Genomic DNA, 16,764 nt, shown 5'->3' with positions numbered 1-16,764 from the left:
TGCATCGACGATCGCCGAGTGCACTGACATCAGCGTCTTTGCTCCTGAAATAAATGACGATGGCGTTGCCCAGCCGGAGGAGTGGTTCGGGCTGGACCCGGCAGCGGGTGAGGACTCGGCAGAGGAGATCGCCTCCAGCGATGAAGGCGAAGACGACGAAGGAGAGGAAGGCGAAGACGTTGAGCCGGCGGTGAAGCAGCCAGCTAGCCTCAGCCTGACCGTGCCTCCAGCAACAAGGCGCGAGCAAGCGCGCCTTCAGCGGGAGGCGGTGATCATGCCGAGGTTCGCTAGCCGGCCACTCCTCCAGCCGGCACTGCCGTCTCCACCGACCTGCCCGACTCGCCAGTCGCTCCCCTGGCTTAATCTGCCGTCCTCGCTTTTCCTGCTTGTTACCCTTTGAACAATTTTTATTAAACTTGCGCAGTTCCACCCACTGGGGGTGTATTTGAACTATGTTGAATGCTGGCCTTGCGAAGGTCTTTTGTGTAAATATGATCGTGTGCATGTTCGGTTTCCATTCACGTATGCTTTTTATCCTTAGGTTGTTTCCTTTGCCGCCTTCCCTTTTTGGGGAGGCAAGTACTCGAGCTTTCTTAGATTGAAGGGAAGTGAATGGAAGCCGGCCGGCCAGCTACTCTGGTAGTCGGACGGCGGTAGGAGACAGACCGGCTTTTGTTATATTAGTCCGTTAGTCCCTAGCAATTTTTCGTGTGGGCGTCCTTTCCTGCCTTTAACTCTTGCCAGCCGGACAGCCGGTTCTTCGAACTGCGACTTTTGGCAAGAGAAAGCTTGGGTGCCGGTACACTACTTGTCTGACCGCGGGTAGGACTTCTAATATAACTCCAGGCAGCCAGTCCCCGGGCCGACTAGTCGAACCCGGTGTCGGACGAAAAAAAGTGAATGTAATGACAAAGTCATAAGCATAATGTTCTTCATTTATAGATAGAAGATGGCAGTCCCCGAGTTCTCCTCGGGGGGCCTATTGTCTCGTACTTAGTACAAAAGTTAGCGTGATACATACTGCATTTCAACTGTAAAATCTTCGGAGGAGGTTGGCGTTCCATGGTCGTTCCGACTCCTTGCCGGAATCGTCTCTCTTGCGTGCCTTCGGCTTCTGTGCGTCGATTAGGTAGTAGGAGTCGTTGCCTAAAGCTCTGCTGATGACGAAGGGGCCTTCCCAAGGGGCCGAGAGCTTGTGCTGGCCGGCTGTTCGCTGGATCAGCCGGAGCACAAGATCGCCCTCCTGGAAGGATCTTGGCTTGACCTTCCGGCTGTGGTAGCGACACAGGCCCTGCTGATAGATGGCAGACCGGCTGAGGGCTAACAGCCGGCCTTCTTCCAGCAGGTCGACGCCGTCTTCTCGTGCTTCCTTGGCCTCCGCCTCCGTGTACATGGTTACTCGAGGCGAGTCAAACTTGATGTCAGTTGGGATGACCGCCTCGGCACCATACACGAGGAAAAAAGGAGTGAAGCTGGTTGACTTGTTTGGGGTAGTGCGCAAACTCCAGAGGACGTCCGGCAGCTCATCGAGCCAACAGCCGGCCGAACGCTCCAGTGGTACGACCAGTCGAGGCTTGATGCCGGAAAGGATGAGGCAGTTGGCTCGTTCAACCTGGCCGTTTGACTGTGGGTGGGCAACGGATGCTAAGTCCAACCGGATGCCCTGCGTCGCACAGAAACGTGCCAAGGCTCCCTTGGCGAAATTTGTGCCATTATCGGTGATGATGCTGTGTGGCACGCCGTACCGAGTTGTTATGTCTGCGATGAATGTCACGGTAGTCGGCCCATTCAGCTTCTTGATCGGCTTTGCCTCAATCCATTTGGTGAATTTGTCCACAGCGACTAGCAGATGTGTCATGCCGCCGCGCGCCGTCTTGAACGGGCCCACCATGTCCAGTCCCCAAACGGCGAAGGGCCAAGTGAGGGGAATGGTCTTGAGTGCCGAAGCCGGCATTTGTTGCCTGGAGCCGAAGAATTGGCACCCTTTGCAGTGTTTAACTAACTCCTTGGCGTCATCCAAAGCAGTCGGCCAAAAGAAACCATGGCGGAAAGCTTTGGCGACGAGTGATCTTGAGGCCGCATGGTGGCCGCATTCTCCTTGGTGGATGTCTCTGAGGATTGCAATGCCCTTCTCTTGCTCGACACATCGCTGGAGGACTCTAGTGACACTGCGCTTGACGAGCTCTCTGTTGACGATTGTGTATGCTCCGGCTCGACGTTGGACTTGTCTTGCCTCTGTTTCATCAGCCGGTAGATCTTGGTTTACTAGGAAGTTGAGGATGGGCTGAGCCCATGATGGGGCTACGACTTCTTCTATTGCCAACACTGCTACTGCGACCAGGGCGGGCGGGCTGGGTGGTGAAATGCTGGAGTCGGCCGCTGCCTGTTGTGTTGGTGCGGTTCCCGGGACGACTACCGCAGTCCCCAAGCTGGGTGTGGCAGTCCCCGGGTCAGGCGTAACTACGGAAGTCCCCAAGCCGCCTGCTGACGTCCCCGGGCCGACTATCGAAGTCCCCAGATCACCCGCCTGGTTCTTCGAGCCGGACCCGGCTGCATCGGGGTCGGGCGGCACGAAGATGGAATCGGATTTTGGAGACGGCTTGATAGACGGTTTGAGGAGGCGTTGTAGAGAGACGCCGGTTGGTATTGCTTGCCGAGTGGAGCCTATTCGAGCCAGGGCATTAGCTGGCTCGTTGTCTGCTCGCGGTACGTGGAGGAACTCACATCCTTCAAAATACCCACTGATCTGCTGAACAAGGAAGCGGTAGCTTGCCATGTTTGCGTCCTTGGCATCCCAGTCGCCGGATGATTGCTGGACCACCAAGTCCGAGTCGCCATAACATAGGATCCGGTGAATGCCGAGTTCTTTGGCAAGCCGGAGCCTGTGTATGAGCGCCTCGTACTCGGCCATGTTGTTGGAGGCGGCAAAGTGAATTTGCAGCGTGTATCTGAGCTTGTCGCCTTTGGGAAAGGTGAGGACGATGCCGGCTCCCAAGCCGGTGCGCATCTTGGACCCATCGAAGTGCATGCGCCAATGAGTGGAGTCGGGAGCCGGCGGTAGGTACCGGGTCTCGGCCCAGTCGATGAGGAAGTCGGCCAATGCTTGCGACTTGATGGCGGTGCGATGTTGGTAGAAGATCGTGTAGGGGGCCAGCTCGATGGCCCATTTCGCCACCCGGCCGGATGCATCCTGGCTGCCTATGATCTCGGCCAGCGGGGCGGTGCATACGACCGTGATGGGATGCTCTTGGAAATAGGGCTTCAGTTTTTTGGCAGTGAAGTACACGCCATAGCACATCTTCTGGTAGTGCGGGTAGTTCTGCTTCGAGGCAGACAACACCTCGCTCAAATAGTACACTAGCCTCTGGACCGGCTGGGCTCGGCCCTCTTCTGGGCACTGGACTATGATGACGGTGCTGACCACCCGGCTGGTTGCAGCAATGCAGAGGAGCATGGGCTCTTTCTCAGTCGGCGCCGCCAGGACAGGCGGCGTGGCCAGCATCTTCTTCAGCTCGTGAAAAGCTTGGTCGGCTTGGTCATTCCACTCGAAGTGAGTGGTCTTCTTCATGAGGCGGTAGAGGGGGAGGGCTTTCTCTCCGAGCCGGCTGATGAAGCGGTTCAGGGAGGCCAAGCATCCGGTGAACTTCTGGATGTCTCAAAGTTTGGTGGGAATCGCCATTCTCTCAATGGCCTTGATCTTTACCGGGTTGCATTCGATGCCGCGTTCGGAGACCAGGAAGCCTAGGAGTTGGCCGGTTGACACTCCGAACACGCATTTCTCGGGGTTGAGCTTGATTTGGAATAGGCGCAGGTTCTCAAATGTTTCCTTGAGGTCTTCCAGCAGAGTGCCGCGCTTTTCCGTCTTCACCACAATGTCGTCTACGTAGACATGGGCATTTCTGTCGAGCTGCTTGAGGATTCACTTCTGCATGCAACGCTGAAAAGTGGCACCGGCATTTCTTAAGCCGAATGTCATAGTCAGGTAGCAGAAGGCTCCGAATGGCGTGATGAAGGTGGTCTTCAGGCGGTCTGCCGGATCTAACTTTATTTGGTGGTATCCTGAGTAAGCATCCAAGAAACTCAACAGCTCGCATCCGGCCGTGGAGTCTATCACTTGATCAATCCTCGGCAGGGCGAAGGGATCTTTGGGGCAGGCCTTGTTGAGGCTTGTGTAGTCTATGCACATGCGCCACTTGTTGTTCTTCTTTAGCACGAGGACCGGGTTGGCGATCCACTCTGGAAAGAAAACTTCCATAATGAAGCTGGCTGCCAGAAGCCGGGCTATCTCTTCTCCTACAATCCTTCTTTTTTCCTCCGACAGCCGGCGGAGGGGTTGTTTGACTGGTTTTGCGTCTTCTCGAACGTGTAGCTTGTGCTCGTCGAATTCCTTCGGAACACCCGGCATGTCCTTGGGGGACCATGCGAAGATGTCCCGATTCTCACGGAGGAAATCGGCGAGCTCGCCTTCCTATTTGCTGTTTAGGTTTGCCCCGATGACGGCAAACCTCTCTGGGTGCTCGGGGTCAAGAGGTATCTTCTTCGTCTCCTTGGCCGGCTGGAAAGACCCTTGGGCATCATACTCCTTGGGGTCGGGGGACAAGGCCGACTGCTTGCCGGCCATGGCCACAACTCGGTCCAATATCTTCTTTTCTTCGGCAATCACAAGGGACTCGGCCAGCCGGCTGCTGGCTGCTGCGCACTCGGAGGACTTCTTGTAATCGCTGGCTATGGTGATGACGCCCTTGGTGCTTGGCATCTTCATCTTGAGGTAAGCATAGTGGGGAACTGCCATGAACCTGGCCAAGGCAGGTCGGCCAAGCAATGCATGGTAGGGGCTCTCCAGGTCCACCACTTCAAACTAGATCGCTTCCCGGCGGAAATGATCCTTGTCCCCAAAGAGCACATCAATCTTGTTTTGCCAATGGAGGCGCAGGACAGGCCGGGTACAATGCCAATGAACACAGTCCGAGTTGGCATGAGTTGCTTCGTCTTGACGTTCAGCTTCTCCATGGTGTCACGGTACAGGATGTTGATGCTGCTCCCGCCGTCTATCAGCACGCGAGAGAAACGGGCGGCGCGTCTATCCGTTGCAAGGGTGGCATCCAAAACCAATGCATAAGAGCCGGGAGATGGCATCACCTCTGGGTGGTCAGCCCGGCTCCAGCCGATAGGCTTTTCTGACTAGTGCATGTGCTCGGCGGGGGTGGCAGCGACCATGCCGACTTCCTGGTGCTCTCGGCGTTTGCTGCGCCGGTCTTCGGGCTGGCTCGTAAAGATGACGTAGGTGGCATGCTCGTCGGGGAACTCATCGTGCATGGCTCCGACTGCAGGCCGAGTGGTCGGCGGCTGCGGAGCCGGAGGCGGCGGACCAGCAGGCGGAGGCGGCGCGAGCCCTTCGCCTTTGGAGATTCGGGTGAGCCAATGGCACTTCCGGGTTGTGTGGTTGGACGGCTTCGCGCCGCTGTGGAACTTGCATGGGGCGTCGAGAGTTTGCTCGTAGGAGAAGGCCGGCTGCCAAGCCGGCTTGCCGCCCCTCTGCTTCTTGGGTGCGGGCCGCCCTTCGGGCTGCTCGTCTTCGACTGTGGCCACCTGCCGACTGGTGGAGGGCGGCACGGGGCCCTTGCGCTTGTGGTCGTTCTGGTGGGGGCATCGGCCGGAGTCCCCAGCCGGCGTCTTGGGCGCCGGGTTGAGTACCTTCCCGGACGCATCTACCCGGAGTTCGGTCTTCATTGAGGAGTCGGTGGTGGCGTACTTGTCTGCTATGACCAGAAGCTCGTCGAGGGTAGTCGGCTCGTCACAGAGGAGCTTGTGCTTGACGAGGGTGCCTTCTCGGCACCCGGCAGTGAAGTATTCTATGGCTTGCACCTCGTGTACCCCTTCGCAAGAGTTGCGGAGCTCGGCCCAACGCGTGAGGTAGTCGCGGGTGGACTCGGCGGGGCCTTGCACACACAAGGAGAGCTGTCTGGGCTTGGGAGCCCGCTTGTAGGTGCTGGTGAAGTTGCGGACGAAGGCTTCTGTGAAATCTAGCCAGATGTTGATGCTGTATGGCTTGAGGCTGTTGAGCCAGGTCCGCGCCGTGCCCTGCAGCATGAGGGGCACGTACTTCACGGCAATGCGCCTGTTGCCGTTTGCTATGCTAACCGCCGTGGAGTAGTCGATCAACCAATCTTCCGGCTTCACGAAGCCGTTGTACTTGGGCGTGTCTCTTGAGAGCGAGAACCCTTTGGGGAAAGGCTCGTCGCGGATGCGGGGGCCGAAACAAGGCGGGCCGACATCGTCTTCTTCTTCCAACGCCAGGGATCGCGCTAGGCGGTCGATCCGATGGCGGGCGTCGTTCTCGCCGACTCCTTCGCGGCGACCTAGCCGGCCGCTGAGAGTCGGATGCGCAACAAGCAGTGGGGTGGGATATCTCTCCCCACGGGGCCGAGGCGGAGGCGGGTTGCCCCGCCACTCCACGGCCCGGGGATGGCCTTCTGCGTCTCGCTCGATGGAGATTCGGGTTCGGCTTCGGCTGGCAGCCGGCTCTTTCTCGCGCCGCACGCAGGTTTTGCCCGCGGTCGGCATCCGGGACGTCGTGCCGTGATCTCGGTGCGGGGGGAGGCTTTCCGCGCGGGCGTCGGCTTCGTGCCGCTGCGCGGCCGCATCGATTAGCTGCTGGATGCGTCTGATCATGTGGGGGAGTTCTTCGGCCCCCAATCCGTCTAGCTCGTCTACGGCTGCCTGGGCGGCACGCAGGTTCTCGAGTGGAGTGGCATAGACTGGGCGGTCGACTCCCAGCGTGTCGGCGATGACAGCGCCGCGCTGTCTGACAACGCTGGCCCGGCTTGGCCCGCCTGGGGGCGGCGTGCCAAAGGCGGCGCGGTCGGCTTCGCGCTGGCGGGCCTCAGTGAGGCGTCTCATGGAGGCCAGCCTCCGGCCCTCCGCGAGGAGGGCGAGGCGGCGAGCCTCCAGTGCTTCGTCGTCGGCATCGGCCGGGAGAGGGATGGACAAGTCGTGGACCGCCGCATGCGGGGCGTCGTGGGCGCTTTCGTCGGGAGCGTCGCCGTGGCCGATGACCATCACCTCGGTGGTGACAGCGTCGCAGCCATCAGCCCGGGGAAGCGGGTCGTTGTAGATCGTGACGTTGGTGGGGAAAGTATCGAGTGAGGCCGTGTCGGAGTCGACAGGCATCGGATCGGTGGAACCAACCGACTCCAAGTCCACGGCAGGCTCGCTAGAGACGTGGAGCTGGCCGAGGAGGTTGACGAGGTGGTCGGTGCCCGCGTCAGAGGCGAGCTCGTCGGAGATGAAGGTCTTGTCAAGGAGATCGGCGAGGCTGCTCGCCGCGCAGACGTTGGCGACGCCTTGCAGCGCGTCATGGCAAGCGCCATCGGGCGTGCCGGGCTGGCTACGCTCGCTGGGGAGGAAGAGGGTTCCCGTCCAGAACAGGTCTCCGGACGACGGTGCACCTGGCCCCACAGTGGGCGCCAATGTCGGGTGGTAGGTGCGACATATGCCAACGGGTGGCTTATCATTGTGGGAGCCAGCAAGACATCGCCAGTGCCTGGAAACGGGATGAGGCGAAGACATGCACGCCGACGAATCTTACCCAGCTTCGGGGCTCTCCGTGGAGATAGGAGATAACACCCCTACTGCTGCTCTGCGGGGTCTCCGCATGATCACTAGATGAACAAGTAGCTACACGATGCTCCTTGAGCTGTTTGGCGAGAGGAGGAAGAAGGGCACGGCTCGCTCTCTTCTCCTCCCTATGTGGTGTCTAAAACTAGCAGGGATCAACCCTTTGCATGGGTCCCGGGGGGTTTATATAGGCCTACCCCCCGGGGGTACAATGGTAATCCGGCTGGGCGTGGGGCCCAGCCGTCTGTGTCTACACTCGCCGGCTTCTGCGCCGGCTGCTGGGGCCCGCCGGCTGGTGGGTCCCGCCGGCTGCCGGCTCCTTGGTCGACAGGCAGGCCCCACTGTCCAGGGCCTTGTCGGTGGCTGGTTACTGTTGCTCAATCCTGGTGACGAGGGCTTCGCCGAGGTGGGCGTGGCTACAGTGCCGCCGTCCGGCGGGTGATCGCTGTAGCCTCACCGCGTCTTGTCTCCTTAATGGGGCGTCTCCTTCGAGGGAGGTGGCAAGCCGGCTGTGGAGAGCCGGCTCTGTCTTGGGCCGATGGGGGAGGCCTGGCCGCCTTCGGGTGTCTCTCTGCCCGAAGGGGCCCACCGCCCGTGGGCCGCACTGGCAGCCCGTCGTGGATGACATCAGGGTCAACGTGGCAACAGTGCCGCGCCGGACGGGTCATGGCCACCCGTACGGCGCACTGTGCCAGGCGTGCTCCGGGATTCGGGGGTGGCAGGCTTCACTGTAGCCACGCCCCGTCACATCGCCGTTATGTGGATGCAGACTTCGAGGGTACGATCTTGACCGCTTTGGGAGCCGGCTTCTTGGAGTCGGCCTTCTCGCGGCCGGCTTCTCGGAGCCGGCCCTCCCGCGGCTTTCTTCATGAGGGCTGAAGTCGGGCCGCCTTCCGATAGCCGGCCTGGAGACAGCCGGCAAGGGGAAGGCGGCCCTGTGTCTTGATTCTTGAGGGCCGGATCGGCTCGTAATTTTTTCAGAAGGGCCAGGGGGAGCCGGCTTGGCTACCCGTGGTCATCTACTCCGACACCCGACACAACCCGAAGAAGCAACACCAGAAAGAAGCAAACAATCATGGTAATCAACCATCACATAATCATGGCATGATGCACAATCAAGTATGATGCATGTCCGGTTTAATAAAGCATGGCATGGCAAAGTGCAACAAACAACACTACAAATTAAGTGGAGCTCAAGATGCAACGGAGTTGCATATTGAAGAAAACACCACATGACTTATTTAGTTCTCTCTCGTTTAGGTACTCAACAATATTAAATGTTGGTTAGCATGGCAAGAGGTGAAGCAAAGTTAAACTAACTATCTAGTCAAGTTTAAATGAGGCCGGAAACAACGAACAACAATTCCGGTAAATCCCCATATGCATATATTAGGTTTGGTACTGTTCTGTTCTAAACACAATTTTAGAGTCATTAAACATGCAAAGTGATGCCACCATGTTAAACTAGGCATAATTCTACCCCATTTACATATAAAGTTTGTTAAATTTGGAGCTACGGTTATTTAGTTATGAATTAAATCATTTTAACATGGCAAGAGGCAAATTATAAGAAAACGGCATTTTAAACATTTTAAACATAGATGAAAGTTGGATATTATTAAACTAGACAAAATTCTAAGCCACTTTCATATTAAGTTTGTTTTAATCTGATGCACGGTTATTAAGTTATTATATGCATGAAGTTTAGGGACCTTTCTGTAAAACAACAGTCTCAGGAAAAATAACTAAATTCGCAGAGAGGAAAAAAAATAAACATGGGCTAAAACGGAACCGAGCTGGGCTGGGGAAGTTCCTCACATTGGGCCTCGGCCCGGAACTGTGGAGAGGGGAGGCCTGCAGCTGGTCTAACAGATCTGGGCCACGGGGAGGCTTGCAGCCCAGGAGGCTGCCCACGCTGGCGCTGTCTGGGCCTTGGAGGCCGAGCGGTCAACGCGAGGCGGCTGCAGCGTTTGTTTGGCCGGATCGAGCAGGCGAAGCAGAGGATGGACAGGCGCTGCGCGATGCGGTTCGAGCGCTCGCGTTCTGAAAACTGACGAAGCAGAGGATGCAGACTCGACAGCCGGCCGGCGACGCTGGGGCTGGGACTTGTGGCCATCCGACAATGAAGCACGCCGGCACAGGCACGGGGATGGCGCGGATGCAGCCGGATCCATCCGGAATGGCAAAGAGCGGCGAAGGGTCGCGGAGGCGCGAGCGATGGCAGGCTCGAGGTCGAGAGGAGACGAGGACGAGCGTGAGGCAGAGGAACTTGTGGCGGCCTTGGGTCTCTGCTTCCCGATTCGAAGAAGAGGCGAGGCGCTGGCCTCAAACAACGACGGCGGCGGCAGGAGATGCGATACAGGGCGGCCGCTACGAGCGCCAAACGACGAGGACAGCGGGGCGGAGCAGTGGCTTGCGGGGGCTCCGGCAGGCGAAGCCCCTTCCGCTCGAAGGGCTGCGGTGGCTGCCGTAGGCCGAGGAGGCCAAGGGGAGCTCATCGCTCGGGCGTCGGGCGAGCACAGGGATGGAGGTGAGGGGGCCGGCCTGGAGCTGCTTCTGCTGTGGCGCTCGACGGGTGAGGATGAGGCAGGGCTCGGGCACGAGCTCTTGCTCGATTCAACCGAGAGGAAAACGAGCAGGGACGAGGTGCGAGGGGACGAAGGCAGGTCAAGCTCGGCAGCAGAGGAAGCATAGGCGGACAAGGCCGTGGCCTCGATCCATCCTGGATCGGGCGCCGGCTGGCTGCGGGAGAGATCATTTGACAGGGGAGGATGCGGGATGGATCCTCATGGGAATTTGGAGTGGGTGGCGGCTGAGGGGGACAACCGACTTAGTTTTTAGGGTTTTGTCTGATATATATAGCAAAAGGATTAAAGGAGAGGGATTTGGATCATCCGATCGAAATCCGACGGACGAGAATAAAATAGGTAGGGAGTCCAAATAAGAAAATGGTGATCTTTTGTAGATGTTTGGGGATGATCCGGATCCAACGGTGACGACTCCCCGGGTCGGGTTCGGGACAACTTCCGGACGCGCGCGAGGGGTGGGTCGCGAGCTGACGAGAGAGGTTAGGTTGGGCCTGGTAGTAGGCAATGGGTTGTGCAGAAAGCCTTGGGCTGAGAGAAGAGAAGAGAGAAAGACCCGGCGACTGTTTCCGGAGACCGAAAACGTTCGACGTGTGCCCGACTATAATGCCGCTATAGTTTAACGGTTGGGCTATCAAACGAACTCCGAATGCGATGAAACTTGGCGGGCGACCTACTAACACTATAACATCAACGCATGCCAACTTTCAACCCAATCCAAGAACATTTTCCGGCCACTTATAAAATAATATTTCGGACGTGCCGCGGGCGCGTGCAAGTGTGTCTGGGCTCAGAACGGACAACGGGGAGAACTGGGATACCCCGGACGAATGCAAGTTTTGAAAATATGATGATGCAATGCACATGATGACATTATAAGATGCAACACGCAAGCAAATGACAAGGCAACAACAGCGAATAACTGGAAGACACCTGGCACATCGGTCTCAAGGCGTTACAGCAAGCTTGGTAATACGGATATGTAGATCTCCTTCCTTGTAACCGACTCTGTGTAACCCTAGCCCCCCTCCGGTGTCTATATAAACCGGAGGGTTTTAGTCCGTAGGACAACATACAATCATACCATAGGCTAGCTTCTAGGGTTTAGCCTCTATGATCTCGTGGTAGATCAACTCTTGTACTACTCATATCATCAAGAATAATCAAGCAGGACGTAGGGTTTTACCTCCATCAAGAGGGCCCGAACCTGGGTAAAACATCGTGTCCCCTGCCTCCTGTTACCATCCGCCTTAGACGCACAGTTCGGGACCCCCTACCCGAGATCCGCCGGTTTTGACACCGACAACGACGAAGTGGTGACGGTGATAGTGAAGTGATCCACGTAGGGCTACGCCTAAGCACTACTTGAATATGACCGGAGGCGTAAACTGTGGAGGGGGGCGTCGCACACGGCTAACAAACGTTGGTATGTGTTCTAGGCGCCCCCTCCCCACATATATAAAGGAGGGAGGGTGAGAGAGGAAGCCTAGGGCGCGCCCAAGTAGGAGGAATCCTACTTGGGCCCCTAGTCCAATTCGGCCTCCCCCATTTCCTTTTACGGGAGGGGAAAAAGAGGGAAGAGGGAAGGAGGAAGGAAAGGGGGGCGGCGAACCCCCACCTCCTTCTCCTATTCGGCCTCCTACCATAAGGGGGACGCACCACCCCTTGTGGTCAGGTGTGCTCCCCTTCTATGGCCCATATGGCCCAGATCTTCCCCCGGGGGTTCGGGTAATCCCCCGGTACTCCGATATGTACCCGATACATCCCGGAACAATTTCGGTGTCCAAATACTATCATCCTATATATCAATCTTTACCTCTCAACCATTTCGAGACTCCTCGTCATGTTCGTGATCTCATCCGGGACTCCGAACAACATTCGGTCACCAAATCACATAACTCATATAATACAAATCGTCGTCGAACATTAAGCATGCGGACCCTACGGGTTTGAGAACTATGTAGACATGACCGAGAAAACTCTCCGGTCATTAACCAATAGCGGAAACTGGATGCTCATATTGGCTCCCACATATTCTACGAAGATATTTATCGGTCAAACCGTTATGACAACATACGTTATTCCCTTTCTCATCGGTATGTTATTCGCCCGAGATTCGATCGTCTGTATCTTCATACCTAGTTCAATCTCGTTACCAGCAAGTCTCTTCACTCGTTCCGTAATACATCATCCCGTAACTAACTCATTAGTCACATTGCTTGCAAGGCTTATTATGATGTGCATTATCGAGAGGGCCCAGAGATACCTCTCCGATACTCGGAGTGACAAATCCTAATCTCGATCTATGCCAACCCAACAAACATCTCGGATATACCTGTAGAGCATCTTTATAATCACCCAGTTATGTTGTGACATTTCATAGCACACAAGGTATTACTCCGGTATATGGGAGTTGCATAATCTCATAGTCAAAGGAATATGTATAAGTCATGAAGAAAGCAATAGCAATAAAACTTAACGATCATTATGCTAAGCTAACGGATGGGTCTTGTCGATCACATCATTCTCCTAATGATGTGATCCCGTTCATCAAATGACAACACATGTCCATGGTTAGGAAACTTAACCATCTTTGATTAACGAGCTAGTCTAGTAGAGGCTTACTAGGGACACTGTATTTTGTCTATGTATCCACACATGTATCAAGTTTCCGGTTAATACAATTCTAGCATGAATAATAAACATTTATCATGATATAACGAAATATAAATAACAACTTTATTATTGCCTCTAGGGCATATTTTCTTCAGTCTCCCACTTGCACTAGAGTCAATAATCTAGATTACATTGTAATGATTCTAACACCCATGGAGTCTTGGTGCTGATCATGTTTTGCTCGTGGAAGAGGCTTAGTCAACGGGTCTGCCACATTCAGATTCGTATGTATTTTGCAAATCTCTATGTCTCCCTCGTTGACTTGATCATGGATAGAGTTGAAGCGTCTCTTGATGTGTTTGGTTCTTTTGTGAAATCTGGATTCCTTCGCCAAGGCAATTGCTCCAGTATTGTCACAAAAGATTTTCATTGGACCCGATGCACTAGGTATTACACCTTGATCGGATATGAACTCCTTCATTTGTTGCTTCCGAAGCAGCTATGTACTCCACTTCACACGTAGATCCCGCCACGACGCTTTGCTTGGAACTGCACCAACTGACAGCTCCACCATTCAATATAAATATGTATCCGGTTTGTGACTTAGAGTCATCCGGATCAGTGTCAAAGCTAGCATCGACGTAACCATTTACGACGAGCTCTTTGTCACCTCCATAAACGAGAAACATATCCTTAGTCCTTTTCAGGTACTTCAGGATGTTCTTGACTGCTACCTCTTGAGCATGCGTTGGTTTCCCTTGAAGAGGAAAGGGTGATGTAGCAAAGTAGCATAAGTATTTCCCTTAGTTTTTGAGAACCAAGGTATCAATCCAGTGGGAGACTACACGCAAGTCGCCTAGTACGTGCACAAACAATCAAGAACCTTGCAACCAACACGATAAAGGGGTTGTCAATCCCTTCACGGCCACTTGCAAAAGTGAGATCTGATAAAGATAATAAGATAAATATTTTTGGTATTTTTGTTATATAGATTGAAAAGTAAAGATTGCAAAATAAAATAAATAGTAAACTAGAATTGTAGATTGGAAACTTATATGATATAAAATAGACCCGGGGGCCATAGTTTCACTAGTGGCTTCTCTCATGATAGCATGTATTACGGCGGCTGAACAAATTACTGCTGAGTAATTGATAGAAGAGCGCATAGTTATGAGAATATCTAGGCATGATCATGAAATATAGGCATCACGTCCATGTTAAGTAGACCGAAACGATTCTGCATCTACTACTGTTACTCCACACATCGACCACTACCCAACATGTGTGTAGAGTATTAAGTTCATAAGAACAGAGTAATGCTTTAGGCAAGATGACAGGATGTAGAGGGACAAACTCAAGCAATATGATATAAACCCCATCTTTTTATCCTCGATGGCAACAATACAATATGTGCCTTGCTGCCCCTACTGTCACTGGGAAAGGACATCACAAGATTGAACCCAAAGCTAAGCACTTCTCCCTTTGCAAGAAAGATCAATCTAGTAGGCCAAACTAAACCGATAATCCGAAGAGACTTGCAAATATATCAAATCATGCATATAAGAATTCAGAGAAGAACCAAATATTGTTCATAGATAAATTTGATCATAAATCCACAATTCATCGGATCTCGGCAAACACACCACAAAAGAATATTACATCGAATAGATCTCCAAGAACATCGAGGAGAACTTTATATTGAAGATCAAAGAGAGAGAAGAATAATCCATCTAGCTAATAACTATGGACCCGAAGATCTGTGGTAAACTACTCACACATCATTGAAGAGGCTATGGTGTTGATGTAGAGGCCCTCCGTGATCGCTTCCCCCTCCGGCAGATCGCCGGAAAAGGTCCCCAGATGGGATCTCATGGGTACAGAAGCTTGCGGCGGTGGAAAAGTGGTTTCGTGGCTCCCCTGGATGTTTTAGGGTATAAGAGTATATATAGGCGAAAGAAGTACGTCGGTGGAGCTACGAGGGGGCCACGAGGGTGGGGGCGCGCCCTCCTACCTCGTGTCCACCTTGTTTCGTCTCTGACTTCCACTCCAAGTCTCCTGGATTGTGTTTGTTCCAAGAAAGATCCTCGCGAAGGTTTCATTCCGTTTGATATTCCTTTTCTGCGAACACTAAAATAGGCAAAAAAATAGAAACTGGCACTAGGCCTCCGATTAATAGGTTAGTCCCAAAAATAATATAAAATTTCATATTAAAGCCCATTAAACATCCAAAACATGTAATATAATAGCATGGAACAATCAAAAATTATAGATACATTGGAGACGTATCATTGACCGTTGTCCAGTGATCCACTCCTGGATTACTTTGGTACCTCCTTGCTAGACTTATAGCAATGCACACATCAGGTCTGGTACACAACATAACATACATGATAGAACCTATGGCTGAGGCATAGGGAATGACTTTCATTTTCTCTCTATCTTCTGCAGTGGTCGGGCATTGAGTCTGAATCAACTTCACACCTTGTAACACATGCAAGAACCCTTTCTTTGACTGGTCCATTTTAAACTTCTTCAAAACTTTATCAAGGTATGTGCTTTGTGAAAGTCCAATTAAGCGTATTGATCTATCTCTATAGATCTTGATGCCCAATATATAAGCAGCTTCATCAAGGCCTTCCATTGAAAAACTTTTATTCAAGTATCCTTTTATGCTATCCAGAAATTCTATATCATTTCCAATCAACAATATGTCATCCACATATAATATTAGAAATGCTACAGAGCTCCCACTCACTTTCTTATAAATACATGCTTCTCCAAAAGTCTGTATAAAACCATATGCTTTGATCACCTCATCGAAGCATATATTCCAACTCCGAGATGCTTGCACCAGTCCATAAATGGATCACTGGAGCTTGCACACTTTGTTAGCACCTTTAGGATCGACAAAACCTTCTGGTTGCATAATATACAACTCTTCTTTAAGAAATCCATTAAGGAATGCAGTTTTGACGTCCATTTGGCAGATTTCATAATCATAAAATGTGGCAATTGCTAACATGATTGGGACAGACTTAAGCATCGCTATGGATGAGAATGTCTCATCGTAGTCAACTCCTTGAACTTGTCGAAAATCTTTCGCGACAAGTCAAGCTTCGTAGACAGTAACATTACCATCAGCGTCAGTCTTCTTCTTGAAGATCCATTTATTCTCTATGGCTCGCCGATCATTAGGAAAGTCCACCAAAGTCCACAATTTATTCTCATACATGGATCCTACCTCAGATTTCATGGCCTCAAGCCATTTATCAGAATCTAGGGTCATCATAGCTTCTTCATAGTTTGTAGGTTCATCATGGTCTAGTAACATGACTTCCAGAATAGGATTATTGTACCACTCTGGTGCGGAACATGCTCTGTTCGACCTAAGAGGTCTAGTAGTAACTTGATCTGAAGTTTCATGATCATCATCATTAGCTTCCTCTCTAGTTGGTGTAGGCATCACGAGAACGGATTTCTCTGATGAGCTACTTTCCAAATTGAGTGAAGGTACAATTACCTCATCAAGTTCTACTTTTCTCCCACTCACTTCTTTCGAGAGAAACTCCTTCTCTAGAAAGGGTCCATTCTTAGCAACAAAGATCTTGCCTTCGGATCTGTGATAGAAGGTGTACCCAACAGTTTCTTTTGGGTATCCTATGAATATGCACTTCTCCGATTTGGGTTCAAGCTTATCAGGTTGAAGCTTTTTCACATAAGCATCGCAAACCCAAAATTTAAGAAACGACAGCTTAGGTTTCTTGCCAACCCACAATTCATACGGTTTCAACTCAACGGATTTAGACGGTGCCCTATTTAAAGTGAATGTAGTTGTCTCTAATGCATAACCCCAAAACGATAGTGGTAAATCGGTAAGAGACATCATAGATCGCACCATATCTAATTTGTGACGCCCCCGATTTAATCGTACACTAATCATACACGC

The sequence above is a fragment of the Triticum urartu genome, chromosome 3, assembly GCF_003073215.2.
Source record: "Triticum urartu cultivar G1812 chromosome 3, Tu2.1, whole genome shotgun sequence".
Classification (NCBI taxonomy): Eukaryota; Viridiplantae; Streptophyta; class Magnoliopsida; order Poales; family Poaceae; genus Triticum; species Triticum urartu.
The sequence above is the reverse complement of the archived record's forward strand: the minus strand, read 5'-3'. Positions refer to the sequence as shown.